General features: G+C 37.9%; 1 long non-coding RNA gene across 2 annotated transcripts in view; it reads right to left on the bottom strand.

Moving 5' to 3' along the window:
* Window positions 1–18,709, bottom strand: part of LOC111092824 — a 156,079-nt gene that overhangs the window by 88,678 nt on the left and 48,692 nt on the right. The window contains exon 2 of one of the 2 annotated variants that reach the window (XR_005380057.1): window positions 3,285–3,411. This is a non-coding gene — a long non-coding RNA (uncharacterized LOC111092824). Of the gene's footprint in view, window positions 1–3,255; window positions 3,412–18,709 lie in introns of both variants that reach the window. The other variant, XR_005380056.1, reaches the window with a different exon arrangement.

Here is an 18,709-nt window from a genome sequence, read left to right as displayed (position 1 = left end):
GGACAGGTCGTTGCAGTAACTGTCCAAAGGGCTTGCTATATAAGAGTATCATGGACAGATGCTTTTTGATACAGAGGTAGCACCTAATGTTTCAGCTTTATTCAAATCAGCTATAAACAATCCTCCAAGGAGCTCTGAACACAAAAGAAAGGGTTAATTTATTCTCCACCAAATAGATTACCTCACCTTTTAATTCAGAAAATCTCTTTGAAGAAGCTTATACCAGGATTCTAATTTTTCCTGTTAAATTATTCATTCCTCGTTCTACTTGGGTGTTATTATCTCTGTCAGAGTGATGGATGTTACAGAAACAGTCATTAGGTTACAAACTACACAGATTTTTGAAAAAAGAAAAAGGTAAAATTATGGCAGAAAAACAAACAATAGATGTGATTGTGCAGGTCTCTCTGTAAGAATAATCCAGGAGCTGAGGATAGAGATTTCCTGTAAAAGGATGCAAATGTCCCTAGGAAAAGAAAAGGGGGGAATAGATATGTTGCTGGGCTGGCTAAGAAAAGATGCCTGTGGATAGTGACATTGCTCGTTCCCACCAGTACCGTGCTCCGGAACTTACAGTCCCAGAACTGAACACTTCATCCCACCTAGGGTCATTCCCTTGACAGAGCATCCTATGCTCCATGACCACAGATGGCTCTTTTAATCCTAGCCAGCAAACTCGAAAGTATGTGGCACTGATTAAGAGCAAGCTAGACAATGAAACTAGAACCAGCCCAGAAAAAACTCAGTGGCCACTCGGCTAAAAAATTAGCTTTTTTCCATATTCATAATAATAGCGATAATAGCTCATTTAGTATTTCCTAAGGGCTCATCACAGAGTATTATTATTTGAGTATTATTATCAAGAGTTATTCATTTGAGCCTCTGAACAACCACTTTTACACCCCTTTTATAGATGAGAAAACCAAGAAACATAGAAGTTAATCCCACTGACTAAGATCACACAGCTAATCAGTGGAAGAGCCAGCATTTGAACCTAGCATGGCTCCAGACCCCATGCTTTTGGTTCCAGACCTAATAATCCTCACAACACGTAGTGCTATCGTCCTTAAAAATCACAAGGCCCTCATGCCTGCTCAAAGAAATGTGCTGTGGCACACTCTTCAAATCGGAACTCAGAAGGGACCTGTTTTGTTGGCTCTGACCACCCTCAGTCCATGAAAGGCATCGCTGCGGAAAGAAAAGCTCAAAATCAGTAAGGACGATCTCCAGATGCTGTCTCTGAACTCCACTGAAGAGGATCAAAACATACCACCCCAAAATATGCCACTCTGGCATATTATTTTGAGCTGCAGGCAATTGAGAAAGAGCAGATGCAGGAAGGGCCCTTCCTACCTAAAAGCAAAGCAGGGCATAAATTTCCAGGGAGAAAGGTGCTCTCCCTATACTGGGAAGAGAACATTCTTATGACCAGAGAAGAGGGTCCATGCCAAGAGGAGTCTGTACAAACAAAGCTTGTTAAAATAACGCTTCTCATCCATTAGTTTCCTCCATATATTGCCTCCTCACTTTTCCACACTTTACTGGCCCTAGCCCAAACCCCTTTTTCCTTTGTCTTGTCCCATCTCCATAATTTATTGCTCTTTGTTAAATGGTATATAAGCCTCCAGGTCTGACCGTCTCTTTGGATGTTTTTTTTTTTTCTTTCCTCTTAAACTGTCATTTGCCCACTTTAATTTGTAGTCCCCACACACAAAACCGAAGAGTGAACAAAAGTCCTTTCTCCCCCTACCAACCCCTCACATGAGTATGAGTAAGTCTATGTATGACCAGAAAACTTAGATATTGAATGTTCTGGTTATCTGATTTACCAAATGTCAGCATATTTGAACTTTGAGATAGGCAAGGACATTAAAACCATATTGAGTATAATTTGACTCCTTGGATTCAGAAAGTATTTTGGTATCTTTCAGTGCTTCAGTGTTGTCATAATGAGCAATTATCATTTTTTATATGTAGTACTTTAGACATACTAGGGCTGTCTGTGGCATTCTCTAGATGTTGCTTTTCTACAAAATAAATTCCCCATGTCATCTTGATATAAAAAAAAAAAAAACTACTTCCTTCTCTCCCCTCATCCTGACTGAGCTTGCTCATAAAACGCAGTGTGACTCAGTTGCTTGATTCTTCCTGAGTCACCCAGTGTCGTCTCCTAATGCATCGAGTTCTACCACTCTCCCTTCTAGCACCCTACGTGCCTTTGCTCTTGACCTTCTGGTAGGCCCCATACAACATTAACGCGGACCCTCAATTCTGGGTAAACTCAACCACATGCTCTCTTGCTGTATGTTCCACATTGTGAGCACCCCCAACGAAGGCCAAATGAATCGTTGTTTCAGACTCTCTCACCTTAGCTGGGTCCTTTGTTCATCTTTCTTTACTTTACCATACCAATTGGTGTTGCCATTCAGTTTTATGTTTTCTTTTCTTTTTTTTTTTTGGTTTTATGTTTTCTTATTTTCTACCAGTACTTGAGCGTCTAGTCCATGCCAGCGTCCTTAACTAATCATTTTCACAGAAAAAGAAACCGAGACTGAAAAATCTGGTAAAGTTGCCCACCATCACGCAGCCAACAGGCCATGCCAGGACTCACACCCTAGTCTGTCTGCACAGCCTGTACTTGGAATACTCCCCGCACAGTGGAACCCCATCTTGCATGGATCTTTTTCACTCAAGGGGCCCAGTGCAAGCCCACTCATCATTCTGGTGCTCAACCAAAGAAATGGCCATCTGTTCCATTGCTAGCGGAAAAGCTGGATCTGTCAGACTAATTGAGAGACGGGACCATAGACACAAAATTGTGTATACTGTACTTTATGAGAGACTTAAGGGATTCTCTTTTTAAGTCCCTTTGATGATTGTGATTTTTACTTTATGTATCAGAACTGGACTCCGAGTAATGTGCTCCTCCACTACGCTGTCACTGCTTCAGCACTGTGGCCCCAGCTGCTTCAAACCAGAGCCCCCACTCCATGCCACAAAGCTACCCTGGGCTCTTGTTACTTCGACAGATGATCTCTGTAACCAAACTACCGGATCAAATAGCCCAGAATGAACCTCAGGACTTCCTGCCACCCACACCCTGAAGTACCTTCCCCACCCCCACCCTTCCTTTTCCCTAGTCCCAGAGGAACACATTTTCTCCCTCCCCACCTTGTCTCCTGGTCAACCCCGGCACTTCCTGTTTTCTGCTACACCTGCCCTCTGTCCTCACAACCATCACCTAGTTTGACTCACTTTGTGCTACAAGCATGCGGAGATCTCACCTACTGCCCAGCATCCGGCTATGTTTTGGTATCATGTTTAAGACACTGCCTTTGTATAAACCCCGACTCCACCACATAGCTGTGTGATCTTCATCTCTGCGCTTCCATTCTCCCATTCAGGAAACATCTGTAACAGAAGGACCCATTTCAGAGCTGCAGGGGTTAACCTAGACAATCTACGCAGAGCTTTTACTAAACACTCGATAAATGTCAGTGATTATTAACAATTTGATTCCATCTTCCTCCAGTTCACCATCTTCTCCTTCACTCTCTCTTCACTACCCAACTTCTTAGAAGATTAGCAGACACAGATGTCTGCACTTCTCCCGCCTTCCTCTCCTCCACCCTTCACCATCTGGGGTTAAGTCTCGCTGCTCTGAAGCAATTTCTTTGGCAGCTGCCCATGACGCTTCATCACCACAGAGGATGATGCCCAAACCTACATCCCTAGCCCTTCCCTTTGAGCTGAGTTAGCTTCTGAGTCAGTCCACATTTCCCGCATCAGCAAAACACCTTTATGTCCATCTCACAGATACCTTAAAGCCCTGACTCAAGGCTCACCTTCCACTACATACTTATTCCTCCATTTTCCTTCTTTATCTTGGTTCATGGGATCATAATCTTCCGGGTTTCAAAGGTTTGGAAATTTGGAAGCACCCTTCCCATCTAATCGTGTATCAAATGTTAATCCTCCCTCGGAAATGTATCTTCCTCTCGTACTTCTCTTCCATCCAAACTTCTCTGGCCCAGGTCCTTTCTAATTTCTGCTAAAAGGTCTTTCTACCTCACCCTTCAAATGTTTCTCCTCTGTGACAAGAGACAGATCTCCCTAAAATACAGATTTCATTGTGCCATTTCATAATCTATAATCTTCAGTGTTTCTCTAGCACACACACAACTAATCCAATTTATCAAATTTTGTTCTATTTCCACTACCAGATACTTTTAAATTCTTTATTACCACCATTCCCCACAGTCTATCTGCACCTGCACACGTGTCCCAAACATGTCTTGCATGTCCCCATTTCTCATCTTTGCTGTTTCCGGCCAGCATAGCAGAGAGGTTAAGGACAAACTCCGTAATCAGATGGCCTGGGTTTGGATCCCACCTCTACCGCATATGGATTGTGTGACTTTAAGCAGGTTACTTGGTTTTCTTAATGGTAAAATAATGTTAATGAAAGGACTTAATCCATAAGATTGTTGGCAGAATCAATGAAAAAATATAGATAAAGCATTGGAGCAGCGTCTGACACTAACAAATCGCTTTATATCATTTGATATATAGCTACTATGCTTTTCCTGCTCATGCTTTTATTCATCTTTTTAAATACAAACCCCACCTCTTTAAAAACTGCCAAATGTATGGGAGTTTTAAAAACATATCTTTATTGATTTATAGCTTAACCCAAGTGAGATTTGGTAACAGAATCTCTATGAAACTGATTGTTGAGATTTGCTCTATGGCTAGTTCACTGTTCACCCTATGATTTATTTTACCTATTTTTTGTGCTTTACACAAATGGTGCCATTATCTACATACTCTTTTGTGTATTCCTTCTTTTGACACTAGCTCATTAGTGTAACATATGCTTTTTGGTGTGACTGTGTTTCCTTCCTTTTTATTACTGCACAGAATTTCATTATATGAATACACCACGTTTATCCATTGCTCTGATGATGGACATTTGGACATTTTCTAGTTTGAGCATTACAATGAGTGCTGCTATGAACATTCTTATATATGTAACCTGTGATACACATAAGTGAGCTTCTTTACTAGATGATGTCAAAGCACTTCCGAGAATGATGGCACCAATGTATACTTCCACCAGCAGTATATAAATGTTCTGATTGCTCCACATTCTTGCCAAACATGGATTTTTTTAAAAAAATTTTGCTACATGGAGGCTGGGTAAATGGTATCATTATTTTCATTGCCTTCATGATTAGAGTTTCAGCAATCTAGAGTTTCAGACATTATTATGTCTGTTCTTCCATCTTTTCATTTTCAAACTTTCTGAATTCTTTTAATTTATTGAATTTTGTTTCTTCCTCAGTCTGGCAATTTCATCTTTTGACAACAACAAAAAATTAGCTCATATGTATTTGTTATGATCCCAGATATATTTTAATTCATTTCTACTTTCTTATTTTTGTTCTTTCTAAATTTTCTGCTTTTTCTGTTTTTTTTTTTCCTTTAATCTTTCTTGTATATTTTTGTGGAATTTTTTTTTCATTCTTGTCTCTGCCCACAACTAGTTTGAAATTATACACTCTTTATTATTTTAACCATTCACCTAGAAATTTTAACATTTGTATTTAATCAAAAAACCTCTAATTATCATAATATTTTAGTTATATCACTATTGTGCCCACAAAATTAAACAGTATTGTTCTTCTTTATACAAATGGTTCTTGTTAATTTGTCTTTCTTGCAAAACTAGGGTGTATTATTAATCAAAAAATCCTTCAGTGTTGTCTAAAAAAACTTCTCATGTGATTCTCAAGCTTGAAAGATAAGTTTGCTAAGTATACAACACTAGGTTGACATTCTGAAGACAGTTTTCTTTGTTCTTTTCATTTACACTATTGTTTCTGAGAAGTTAGATGTCACTCTGTTTCTTCCACAGATATCCTGGCTTTTCTCTCTATTTTTAAGGGTTTTGGTTTTGACTTTAGTATGTTTTTGATTTAAAGAAAGTTAATACAAATGTCTTGATGTAGATTTCTTTTAACTTGCTTGGAACTCTGTGGACTCTCTGCTCCTAAGGATTCATAGTTCTTTTATCATTTCTAGATAATTCTCAGACCTTATTATCTCAAACAGTACCTCTCTACATTATCTTTGCTTTTCTTCTGGAACCCCAGTTAGACATTTTGTTACATCGTCTCACTATATCTTTCATGCTTCTTGATTTCTCTTTTATAATATCTTAACTCTTCCTCTTGCTACATTCTGGATTTCCTCAAATATCTTCCTGTTTATCAATTCTCCCTTCAGCTTTGTTAAATGTTTTGTTTAACACCTATCCTTTCATTGGGTTTTTCATTTTAATTATATTTTTTTATTTCTACAATTTCTATTTGAATCTTTTCAAATTTGCCTATTCATTCCTAAAAATTCTTGTTCTATACTTCAAATATATTCTTATTTCTCTAAATATATTAAATATACTAATTCAGTCATCATAATATCTAATGTCTTTGTGGGTCTGAGGCTGCTTTCTTTTTAAGTTGTTTGGTAGTTTTATGCTTTTTTGTTTTGACTACTTACGTTCTTGACTGCTTCTTTCCTTGAATTTTACTATTTTGTTATCATAAACATATGCTCCATAAACTTCATCTATGGGAATTTTTGAGGTCCAGATTTTAAAGGTACAATCCTTCAGAGGAGGCTTTATATTTTCTTCTTCCGAGCATTCTTGGGACACTACCAACATAGGGTCACTTTATAATAAATTCTCAGCTCAAGGTATCTCAAACACAAAAGTAGCATGAATTTGGCCTCCAAATCTCTGCGATGCCCAGCTGAAGGGAGAATTTTTCCTTTCTACCCAGAGTCAAAGTCAAGGAAGGAATTTTTATAGTTCACCATTTCCCTGACTATAACTTTGGACATCTGGACTTTTTTATCTCTAATCTGGTATTCCTTCTAGTATTTCTTCATGACCCACATTTATCAACAAAACCAATGCTTTAAGTTATGGGGAGACAGTAGATGATTTTAGAGGAATAGCTGATTTTCACCACTGGCTTACCTTTACGAATTTGTACTTCTGCTTTATTTTTCAGCCTCTTAGGTTTTTCTTTACTTTGTTTCCAGCTCAGCAATGCATTTTGAATATATATTAAAATATTTTAATGAGAATTTTTAGGTATGCGAGACCCTTAGAATTTCTAGTCTCTGATAATGCTTGAAATAGATGTCCTCTCAGACACAGAGCACTTTTTCAGTTATTTTAAAGAATCTATAACAGATTTGCTTAGGTATTATTTGAGTTATTTATCTGTGTGTTTGCCTCTCACAGAAAAGCATGTAGAGTTCCTGGAGGAAAAGAAACTTCTTATTCAGTGTTTCCTCTCCCCAGTTACAGGAGAAGGCTTCGCCTTGAGTAGATGCTCCATAGATGAATGATTTAATGGCCTTATTCTCTCTCCTGAGCTTCCATAGAAGATTTGCTTAGCACAGAGTACTTATCACACTGCAACAAACTGTTGGCATTTCTCCCTATTCAGTACATTAGAGTTCCTCATAGGATGATCTTGTTTTATTGTCTTTACATTCTTAGAGCTTACACACTAAATGAATGTTGACTCAGAGTCTCAGTCTCCGAGATTGCTATGTCAGGCAGAGAAAGCAACTGTATTCATTTCAAGAATGACACAGTCAAGCAATTCAGGTGGGCTGGGTCATGCCTGCCAAAGCTGAGACAGAAAAAAACTGAAAAGTAGTCTCTGTTGTCATCTTTTCTGAGAATTCTTATCTTAGGGGCCAGCGACCAAGGGAGAATAAAAGTAAATTAATTAATTTTAAAAAAAATTTAACAGAAATCAAAACCCTTTTCTTCCTATTGTAAACTTTGATGAGTTTCCCAAAAAGAAGATCTAATCCTTCTGTCATCCATTCATCTTAGGGAAAACAGATGTTCAGTACTTTAGCATCTTTGGTTAAGTTCTGTAAATGAGCTTAGACTGACAGTGTTGAAATATCCGAGTATGTGCTAGAATGATAGTCTCTTATAAAACTTCATAAATAGGCATTCGGATCTGAAATCTTCAACATTTTCTTAGGAAAATGTTCCTAAGACTATAAGTGCCTTGCAATACTTCAGATTTTATCAGAATCTTATTTTGACCTACTGGAGGTCATTTCAGTCCACAGAATGAAGGTCAAGGCCCACCAAGACAGAGACATCCTGATTCCTAATGAGGCTCCAGTGAGTTTCACTTGGGGGGTCCAGACTGCTTGAACTGAGCTACTCCCTTTTCCTACATGCCCTTTTTGGGCAGATCAGCTCTAGCATGTAGCCTATGACTGCCAAATGTGTAATTTGCTAAGAATTCAGTAATAGTCTCCTTGACCTGTACGCTTTCAAGCTTGCTCTGTTGCCTTCTACCTTCCAGTCTATCCTTCATCTCTTCCAGAAGTTGTATCACATAGCCTGAGTTAACTTTTGATTTTCCACCTCTGAAATAGAAATAATCATCTTTCCTACTGTCTACCTCAAAGAGATGATGTGAGGCAATGAATGCTTTGAACACTTCAGAAGAAACTATATTAAATAATTTCAAAAGTGAAGTGACTAGTTATTTTTTTCTCTAAAGTTCTTCAGGATTTCCATAAAACTTACTGGTATAGCCTGAAAACATGTGTTCTGTAAAGAGGGATATAAAATTTGACCTCAAAATTCATCTTCAGTGTCATCTCTTCTCAAAAAATTTATGACTTCTCTCACAATTTAAATCTGATAACTGCTCTTTGAAATGAGAAAATTTGTCATTTAAAGGATGCTTACTAAAAGCCAAAAACATAGTGTTAATGCTTTACATGCAAAGTCATGTTTCCATTCATTTGTCTGGTCATTAAATATCAAATATTTAAAGTACATCTGGTGTGCCAAGATTTGTCCTGAACTAAGTTTATGGTGACAAACCCACTAGATACACAATCCTTACTTTCCTTGAGCTACTGTCTAATGAGGAAGATAAATACTATATAGATACAACAGAATGTATAATTACAAATTATGACAGGTTCTGGGTAAGAAAATAATAGGCATTTAGGAGAGAAGGTAGCAAAGGGCTTTATTTACATTTTGGGATGAGAAATATACTTGGGCCAAAATCTCAAGGATGAATCATCAGTAGTGCTGTAAATTAGGGTGTTAGAGCATTTCAGACAAGGAACCAGCATGTACAGAGGTCCTGAGGCAGCAAAAGCTTGGTGTACTCCAGGACCTGGAGGAAGTGTGGCTGGTGTTGAGGGAGGGAGGGAGGGAGGAAGAGGGTAGGAAAGATGAGCTTAGTGAGAGACAATAGGAGAACACAGTATGATGCTAAGGAGTTCTACTTTATCCTAAATGATTTCGTTATAAATATATCATATTAAGTCCTCACAAAACCTTTTGAGATGAATCTTTCTATTAGCTTCACTTTATAAATGGGGAACTTGAGGCTCTGAAAGATAGAGTAATTTGCCAAACATTACACAGCTAGTAAGGGTCATAAGCAGATGAGAAAACTTAAGTACAAAGTTCAAAATCCAAGTTTAGTCTCTTAAAAATGACACTAGTCTGCCTCCCTTTGTTGCCAGAGAACGCTGTGCCGATTGTCATTATAGTTTTACATCCCTGTATTTCAGCACATACATAATAACACTATATTTTAACTGATGGTTTATGTTTTTATTTTCTGGTAGACTAAGCTCCTTGAGAGAAAGAATCAGATCACTGCCTGGAACATAGTAGGACCATACCCTTATCTAATGAATAAACACTACCATCAGATGAGCCATGTTGGAAAGACTTTACGCTACTCAGAGTCAGATCTATAAGGCTTAGACTTAAAAAAAAAATAGGGGAAACAGAGAAGAAAATCTAACTTAGAAAAGAACTTTCAGCCAATTTCTTATGAATATTGATAAAATATTAGAAATAATTTACTTTGTTTTGAGAGATTTTTTTGGTAGGGTAGGGAGTGATTTTCTCATCCTCAAGAATTGTAGATTTGAGAAAAGTGATACAATTTCAAGGCATTTTAACAGAAAATCAACATGCTTTAACAGCATTGTTAATGTTCTTCCTCCAAAGTACTTTTTCACTGCATGGAAATAGTCCATTCATGATGATTTCAACCAAATACTAAAAAATACTAACAACTCAAACTGTACTTCATGCAAGCTAGTTTTTTTCAGCACTAACACTAGCTAAATAAGTAGCTAAATGGCATAGTATAACCATATTGCTATTTACTGGAGCTATATAAGTACTCCCTTGATAGTTATTCATTCACTTAATTTATAAATTTAATTACATTTTTATTGAGTGCTTACTATGTGCTAAGCATTCTTAACCTCATATATAGCTAACAAGGAATTGATACACCCAGATTCATGCTGTTCTTTATTAAACTGCAGGAACTAGTCAATATGTTATTCATCAAGTCATGAAGGCCTATGACAAAATGAGCTCAGAGTATCTTAGAATGGAGAATTCCAGAAAATACCTACCACAATTAACTTTCTATGGTTCTCAGCCAACATCTCAGGAGATTCTCTTCTAAAACTTCAAACTTAGCTCTGTAGCCTTTGCTGTTTGTCTTCCCCAATGGTCGTGCTCAGATGGAGTGTGGAAGAAAGCCCAAACTCAGGGAGGCAGTGAGGGTGGGACATTTATTTTATTATATGCCATTAAATGTAAGTATACAGATTCATTACTCAATTCAACTTGGAACAACTTATTACAAGCTATTACATTTCCCTTCTAATCCCAAATTTCCTCCTATCCCAAATATAAACTAGAGATCAGTCTCTCTCTCTCTCTCTCTCTCTCTCTCACTCAATGTCTCTCTCTCTTCCTACCTCTTGTCCAATCAGGGAGGAAGCCAGGCCATCTCTTTGGTTTTTCCATCTGTTTAACTCAAGTTTAGGCAAGACTAACCCTCAGTTTCCTAATTTTTTGAGCAAGAGTACCCTCCAGATCTCCTAATTATAGATATGGATCTCTTTCCTGGACAATTTCTCCCTATGTAGGTAAATTTCCATCCATAACTATCCCTTTGATCACATTTCTAGCTGATTTGCCTATTCTCTGCTGTTATACTCTTTTCTGAATCATGCTTCATTGCTACAACACATGACAAATCACTTTGTTTCTGTGATGATTCTTTTAATTTCTGCCCCATAAATCTCAGCCACCAATCCACTAGGATGATATGCAAATCATACTTATATTCCTGATTCCTACATATACTGACTACAGTGCTATGTGTGACAAGCAGTCATGTTTTCTTTATAATAAAATGTAAATGTGTGAATATGCAGTGTTATAAAATAATATTTATTATTTAAAAACAACATACTATTATAATTGTGTGTACACACACACACACACACACGCTTCTCAATAAACTGGAAGTTATACAGAATTTTCACCTGACCTTGACGAATAGGTGGCAGAAATGGCCAGTTACCTACTCATTTAATGCACTTAGGGATAGAATAAGCTCAAATAAAGACTATCTTTCTGGGGATCCCTGGGTGGCTCAGCGGTTTAGCGCCTGCCTTTGGCCCAGGGCGCGATCCTGGAGTCCCGGAATCGAGTCCCACGTCGGGCTCCCAGCATGGAGCCTGCTTCTCCCTCCTCCTGTGTCTCTGCCTCTCTCTCTATGTCTATCATAAATAAATAAATAAATATTAAAAAATTTTTTTAAAAAAAAGACTATCTTTCCAAGCTTTTCTTGTAGATAGAGGCATTAATGATATGTAAGCAGAAGCACTTACATATCATTGGACAATATTTCCAGGATAACATGCTTTGCCCTTCTGCTTCTGCTCTCTTCCTTCCTGCTATTTGACAGCCTGAAGCACAGATGGAGTATGGCTGAGCAGCCATCCTATGACCTTGAGTGGAAGCCTTCTACTAAGGTTTTGGCAGGGCAGAGAGACAAAAAGAGGATGAGTTCTGGTAACTTCATGGGATGACAACAAGGGCATGGGAGAGCCTGCCATAGGACAATGCTATTTATTAAAGTCAGTGTAGTCAAAGCTTAAATGATATTCCTGACCTATCCTGGGATGTGCACATGTGTGTGCATGTGTGTGTGTGGCATTCCTAACTGATGTATTAGTATGTGTTTGTGTGTATGCACACATTTACTACTTTGTTTGAAGCACTTTGCATGAATTGTATTACACAATAGGTATAAATCATTTAGTACAGAATATGACACAGAGCAAGCAAGCAGCCTATAAACATTAATTATTTCCTTTAATCCTCTCAACAACCATAGAAAGCATGAAGTATCATCACTTGCCACAGATATGGAAACAGAGACTTAAAGAGGGTAAGTAACATGCCTTGGATGATGCAGTTAGAAATTTGTAGAGTTGAGATATGGACCCTGGTCTGTCTGATTCCAGAAGTCAAGGTCTTAGAGGCAATTTACCCTGCCTCATCCAGCACGACATGGGATCTCATGCTTGGAGAGAAGCCAAGCAGTCACTCTGCATGCCGGAAAGACACCTCCATTACATGGATTCAAAGGAGAGAGCATAAACTGCGCATAACTGGTCCCATGGTAAAGTCCCACATCTGCCACTTGCTGGTTTTGTGACCTTAGACACCGCTCCCAGTCTCTAGAACACATTTTCTTCCCCTTTACAGTGAAACTTTGACTTGATTACATCTATGGTTCTTTCCAACCCCAGCATGCCATCCCTCAATGATTCTCTACGGCTACATTATTGGAATAGCAAAGAAAAACAAAACTTGGCTTTGAGGTTTGAATGGTATAATTTGATCTCTACACACTCCCTTTTACATTTTTTTTTTAAGTTTTTCTTGCCCTGTAATACGTAGACAGTTTAGCAGACTCTGGTGAGCACTTAGGAAGAGTTGACCATATTAGTACACAGTAGGAATAAACAATACGGGGACCAAAGGGATTAAAGGCAAGAAAAGGACAAGGAGAAGGACAAAGTAGGAAGGGCTTCACTTTTAGGGGATGAAGTAAAGAGAACCAGCATCCTGACACAGAATTATCTAGTTTCCTGAGTCTTGAGTTCTACCCCTAATGTCTTCTTCACTACTTTTCCCCTCTCCAAAGGCAGATACCTAAAAGATGAGTCCTTAACCGCAGTAAGGACAGATGGAATTTTGAATTAGAAAGGCCCATGTCTGTCCCAGCTCTGCCATTTGCTAGCTTAGTGACCTTAGACTCTGTCCATCTGTTTGTTACATGACTTCAATGAGTTATTCAACTTCCATTCCTTCTTTATGACCTGAGGTTAGCAATAATCGTCACCTCACAAGGTTGTTGTGTAAAGTAAGACATAGTGTGTCTAGAAGCTTAGAACAGTATGAGGTTCACAATGGATTCTATGCAAAGGTTTAGCCATATGAACCTAAGTCATATTCAGTTGTTGAGCAATTTTACAAAATCAAGCTTTAAAGAGCGCATTGTTGCTGTCATATTTTATGTGTCCAGAGGAGACTTTGCAAACATTTCATAAATGTTCATTGCTGAATTCGCTAAAACTTCTGAGTCAGGCATCAGAGGCCCCAAGATTTGTAGAGTCTAGTCTGGTAATAGTTTTGTGGTTTTCTTTTTAATGGTTGTTTCAGTAGTAGCTTGTTGTTTGCTTAGTTCTGAAAAGTAAGCTCCACTCAAAGACTCAGATTGTTATACCATTCAAATTTATTTTAATGTGATTTGTAGGCAGACAGACATGAGTTGGGAATTTGTCAAAAAAACTTGCAGAGTCTGGGCAGTGGTACTTCACTTGGAAAGCATTAGCCAAGAGCCAGATAAGCCAGCTGGCCTCAAATTTAGATTGTAACTTTTCTTTTCTTATGTAGCCTTTAAATATCTAAATATTTGGATTAAATTCGTTGGGATTATCATAAACACAAAACACTGATCCATCATGCTAAAGAGGGACAATTGTTGCCATTCCCATATCCCTCATATCACATAATTTAAATGTAATTAAAAGTAAATTTTTGAGAAACTTAGCCCTTTTAGAAAAGAATCAACAGGGAAATTTCACCTAGGCTGTTTCTCTTAACATGCTACTGGGCAGCTGTTAGTTTCAAATAAACTCAATACTAGATTTGCAACAGATGTTCCTAGCACAGAACAAAGCAGAGAATTGCTGAATTCTTTACAAAGAAAAATAAAACCTGAAAACTAAATTGAGATATAGCAGGGCAATCATTAACATGAGGAATGAAATTAGGCAAATTTAAAAAGTAGTTCAAATGTTTCTCAACTAAGGGGCAAGATGGAAGAGCTCTACAGTCAATTTAGCTTTTTTCCAATCAACAAATATTTCTGAATTTCACTTGGTGCTATTTCAATTTGCCACCATCTTCTTAAATTATATATCTGGGCATGTTAAAATTACAGCTTTTGCCCCCATCAATGCTTTCTGCTATATAAAAATCTCAGTATGCTGGAGAATCATCATTACAAACTTTCATAGATCAACAGCCACAATTTCTTTAACTTTGTCTTGTGTCTATATTACTGGGCTTTTTGCTATTGCTGTTGTCATCCAAAGTTTTGACTTTAAAAGCAAAATCTCAAGATAACTAGGTATCTATGGGTAGAAGGCTGAGTTATCTCTTCTCTCTTATCCAACTGTACTTACATGTATTTACTTGTCTATAGATTTTAAAACCCCACAGTCCAGTGACCTTGTATGTCCTGCTCTACCTTGTTATCCCAGACCCCAAGGTAACAGAGGACACTTAAAAGAGAGAGAAATATTTGTCGAATGTTACAAGTTGAACACAAATAGACATAAAAGCAAGGAAACAAACTCATTTTCTTCTTTGCTCATCTACCAAGTGACAGGCACCCAGTGGACACAAATGCCGCAAAGGAATCTAAGGATCACAGTTGAATTCAATTTCACTAAATCTAGAGCAGTTGTAGTTCCCCTTCTTTGTCCTAAACAGAAGAAGCACCCAACCTATTCTTATCCTTGTCCCCTAAAACAAAAGATTAAAACTAGGAATTCACTAAGTAAATATATTAAAAGGACCAGATGTAACTAATCACCTATTGCTAATATAACACAAAACTATTTTTTTAACTGTCTTCTCCTTTCAAATATCTAAATGGATGCCTATGTGGCCTTAGGAACCCAGGCCATAGAGGTAGCCATTGTAGGTGATTTGGTGAGATACAGTATGGGGATTTAGAATGTGGACTCAAGGCCAGAACCCTCCACTTGCTACCTGGATGACCTGAGGCAAGTCTTACAAAACAATGTAAACTGGAGAATAGCATGGTACCTCCCTCATAAGAATGTGGTGAGCATTCAATGGTTCAAGTATATAAAATACCTAAAACAATACCTAAAAACAATGCCTGACAGATCATAAGCACTGGTGTAAGTTGTTTTTTGTTTTTATTATTACCTCATCATCAAAACTTCTTCTTTTTTTTTTTTAATCATCAAAACTTCTGTACCTTAACTGACCCTTTCAGTTGTTTGATCATACTCCAATTCTATCTCTGGTCCTGGCAACACTGTATCAACCCCAGGCTCCACCATTATGCTTTCTTCCAAAGTCATTCATGAGGCCAAGCCCAGTTGGATAAGCCTGCCTGGAGAGCAGGCAATGGAGGCCTGACTTCCTGTTGCTCTTTCAAGGGAGATCCAAGTCACATTTCCTATTTCCAGAAGAATGACTAAGATCTCCCAGAAATTTGAAGTTGCCGGGGGCGGGGGAAGGCAAGAAATGGTACAGCAAGAGTACAGAAGAGAACCTAACAGAATTCTGTGTGTTCTCTAATAATATCAGTGAATTGACTGCAGTAACTCATTCATTGCAAAGAGTATTTTATAGGGAGAGCATGAGATAAAGCTGAAAAGAATGAGATAAAATCACATGCATTTATTCCATTTCCTTCCTCTAGAGTTTTTCTAGAGAGAACTACCATTTTGAACTAGATATTTTGAAATGCTCTTTAACAATAAAAACCTAAATGCTGAATAAAATACAATTATTTTAAATCCTTTGCTGAGGATATATAAAAATTAGAAAATTCCCAAGCCCTTAACCCCCGCTCACCTCTCTCTGTCTCTCTCTCACACACACACAGAAAGAAGCAAAGAAAAAAAAAGGTGTGGCTATCCTTGGGAGACAATGCCATCACTGGAAACCAGACATGGGGGTCTTCATCACCAGATTCCACATTTCAAAATAGGACCTACTTACTGGAGATGAAATATAATGAAAATCACTACAATGTTTTCATTTTTTTTTTCCTCTGCAAGCCACCCAATATCATTATACATCATTTAATGCATAAGTCAAGCCTATGTGTTGGGGAGATTAACTGCTTATACTCAGCTTAGTGGAATTCTGAAGGAATGAAGAAGGTGACTATAGGTGTGGTTGATGACATACCACCAAGAAAACTTAGAGGTTAGGAACTCAGAATTCTTGGGAGCCTTTTTCTGCCAAGGAATGTGGGTGCAGTACTAAGAACTGCCAAGTTATACAGCTGAAAGGTCTAAGGTCGCCTTCTAATTTGGTGAGATAATATTCCCACAACAAAACCTCAAGGGCAAGTGTGAAGTTTTACCTACGAGATTCAGAAATGACTATGGATGACCAAATACAAGCCACTTTACCCAGGTATGCCCTTACCTCTTAATAAAGTGAAATGTCCACCCAATTTACATATCTCCATGTATTTTCATGCCAACAGCTTTATTAAATCTCTTGCTGTTTTTATTCTATTTAATATTCTGGATTTTATTATTGATTGGCAATAGATTTTATTTCTGTCTAGCAATCTATTAGGGGAGGGCAGGTCAATTCTTATTTCCCTTTATATTATATCCTTTTAGATCTAACAATGATTTTCACACAATATGCATTCAAAAAGAGTTATTGAACTAGAAAAAGACACAATGTTGTTTGTCTTTTTTTTTTTAAATCATAGTTGGAGTCAACATTCATGGTCAAAATAACATTAATCCAGAAATCTTCTTTACTACCTATCTGCAGTTACCTCTCTCCCTTTTTAGTCACAGGCACTTCTTGATTGCCTAGTGATTGTGGATGCATTAAATTATATCCCAAGCCAGACAGTAAAATATGAATAGCCGATAAAATTTCAAGAGTTTAGTGAGGCATAATGGGCCCAATTCAAGACTGAAACTGGGCAATTTAAAGACCTTGTTGGGAGCAAAGTGTTCATTCCTGTGCCAAACCCTAGCCAAGGGAACTGCCCCTTCTGGACAAGCTTTCTCCCCTCTGGAGACTCCTTTACTCAACCTAATTTGACTCAACTTTGGATAAGTTCCAACACAAATATTCCCACAAAATATAAGGCTGAGGGAAACATCTCAATCTTTTTAGAATTAAGTCGCCTGACTCCTAGTTTTGTGTCTGTTCATTTGTGTCCATCAGCACACAGCACACTGCCCTATGCATCACTCACAAGAGCATTACTCAGGTGGAACCAAAGGGAGACAACACTGCTACTTCATTCTACCTTCTCAGTTACTTGCCAAAACTTTTTTTTTTTTTTGGAGGTCCCAAATGTCCTTATTTAATGTGTTGATGACATCACACTTGAGGGTGGCATGGCTGGCAGGACATTAAATAAATTATATTTTATAAGGTGCCTAATGCGCTAATACTGGGAGGGCTAAGTTGGGCTCTATGCATCAACGTTCCTATCTGGATCTCAGAAATGAACCAAGAAACTTAGAGAAAAATTATTCCTTATTAATTTATTCAGCATATTTCACTACCGTTCTTCAGACAAAGAAGATTAAGCTACAAAAATAATATTTACTATATATAAGACCCCACACCAAGATAGACATATAATCTTACTTTCTCTAACATAGGAAGAAAGAAGTTTTCACTTCTGAATTTAGGGAGATAAGAGTGAGATCTTCTAAGTCCAATCAGAAAGTGCAAAATATTATTGTTGCAAATATTATAGAAGTATTCAGTAATCATAATAATTTGGTATAAACAAGTTCAGTTTAATATCACTAGTGATTTCATGTAGTTATCATGCACCTTCTCATATCTGGGTGAGAAGAGCATTCCACATCTGTGGTAGTCTTTCCAAAGACCCATACCAGTCTAATAATGAGTGTTGTCTGATGTTTATCAGACTCAGAACATTATACAGGCAGTTGGCCAGTACTCTTTAAGGTCATGTAAAACAAGGAAAAAACAGAGCAAAAATCACAGATGAGGGCATCTGGGTGGCTCAGTTTGTTAAGTGTCTGCCTTTGGCTCAGGTTATGATCTAGGGGTCCTGGGATAGAACCCTGAGTCTGGCTCCCTGTTTAGCAGGGAGTCTGCTTCTCCCCCTTCTCCGGTTCCTCCCTCCTGCTTAGGCTTTTTCTCACACACACACTCTCTCTCTCAAATAAATAAAATAAAGCCTAAAAAAAAAAATCACTGACCAAAGTAGACTAAGGAGACATGACAAATGCAATGTAGTATGCTGAATTGAATCCTGGAGAAAGAGAAAGAATGTTAATGGAAACGATAGTGGAATCTAAATAAAATGTGGATTTATTAAAAAAAAATGTGGATGGCTTTTAGTTGGGACTGCCCCAAAGATATCAGAAATAAACAAGATAGATAGGGATGCCTGGGTGGCTCAGTGGTTGGGCACCTGCCTTTGGCTTGGGGTCGTGATTCTGGGGCCTG

This window comes from Canis lupus, chromosome 27, assembly GCF_011100685.1.
Source record: "Canis lupus familiaris isolate Mischka breed German Shepherd chromosome 27, alternate assembly UU_Cfam_GSD_1.0, whole genome shotgun sequence".
In the NCBI taxonomy this organism is placed as follows: domain Eukaryota; kingdom Metazoa; phylum Chordata; class Mammalia; order Carnivora; family Canidae; genus Canis; species Canis lupus.
The sequence above is the reverse complement of the archived record's forward strand: the minus strand, read 5'-3'. Positions and strand labels throughout refer to the sequence as shown.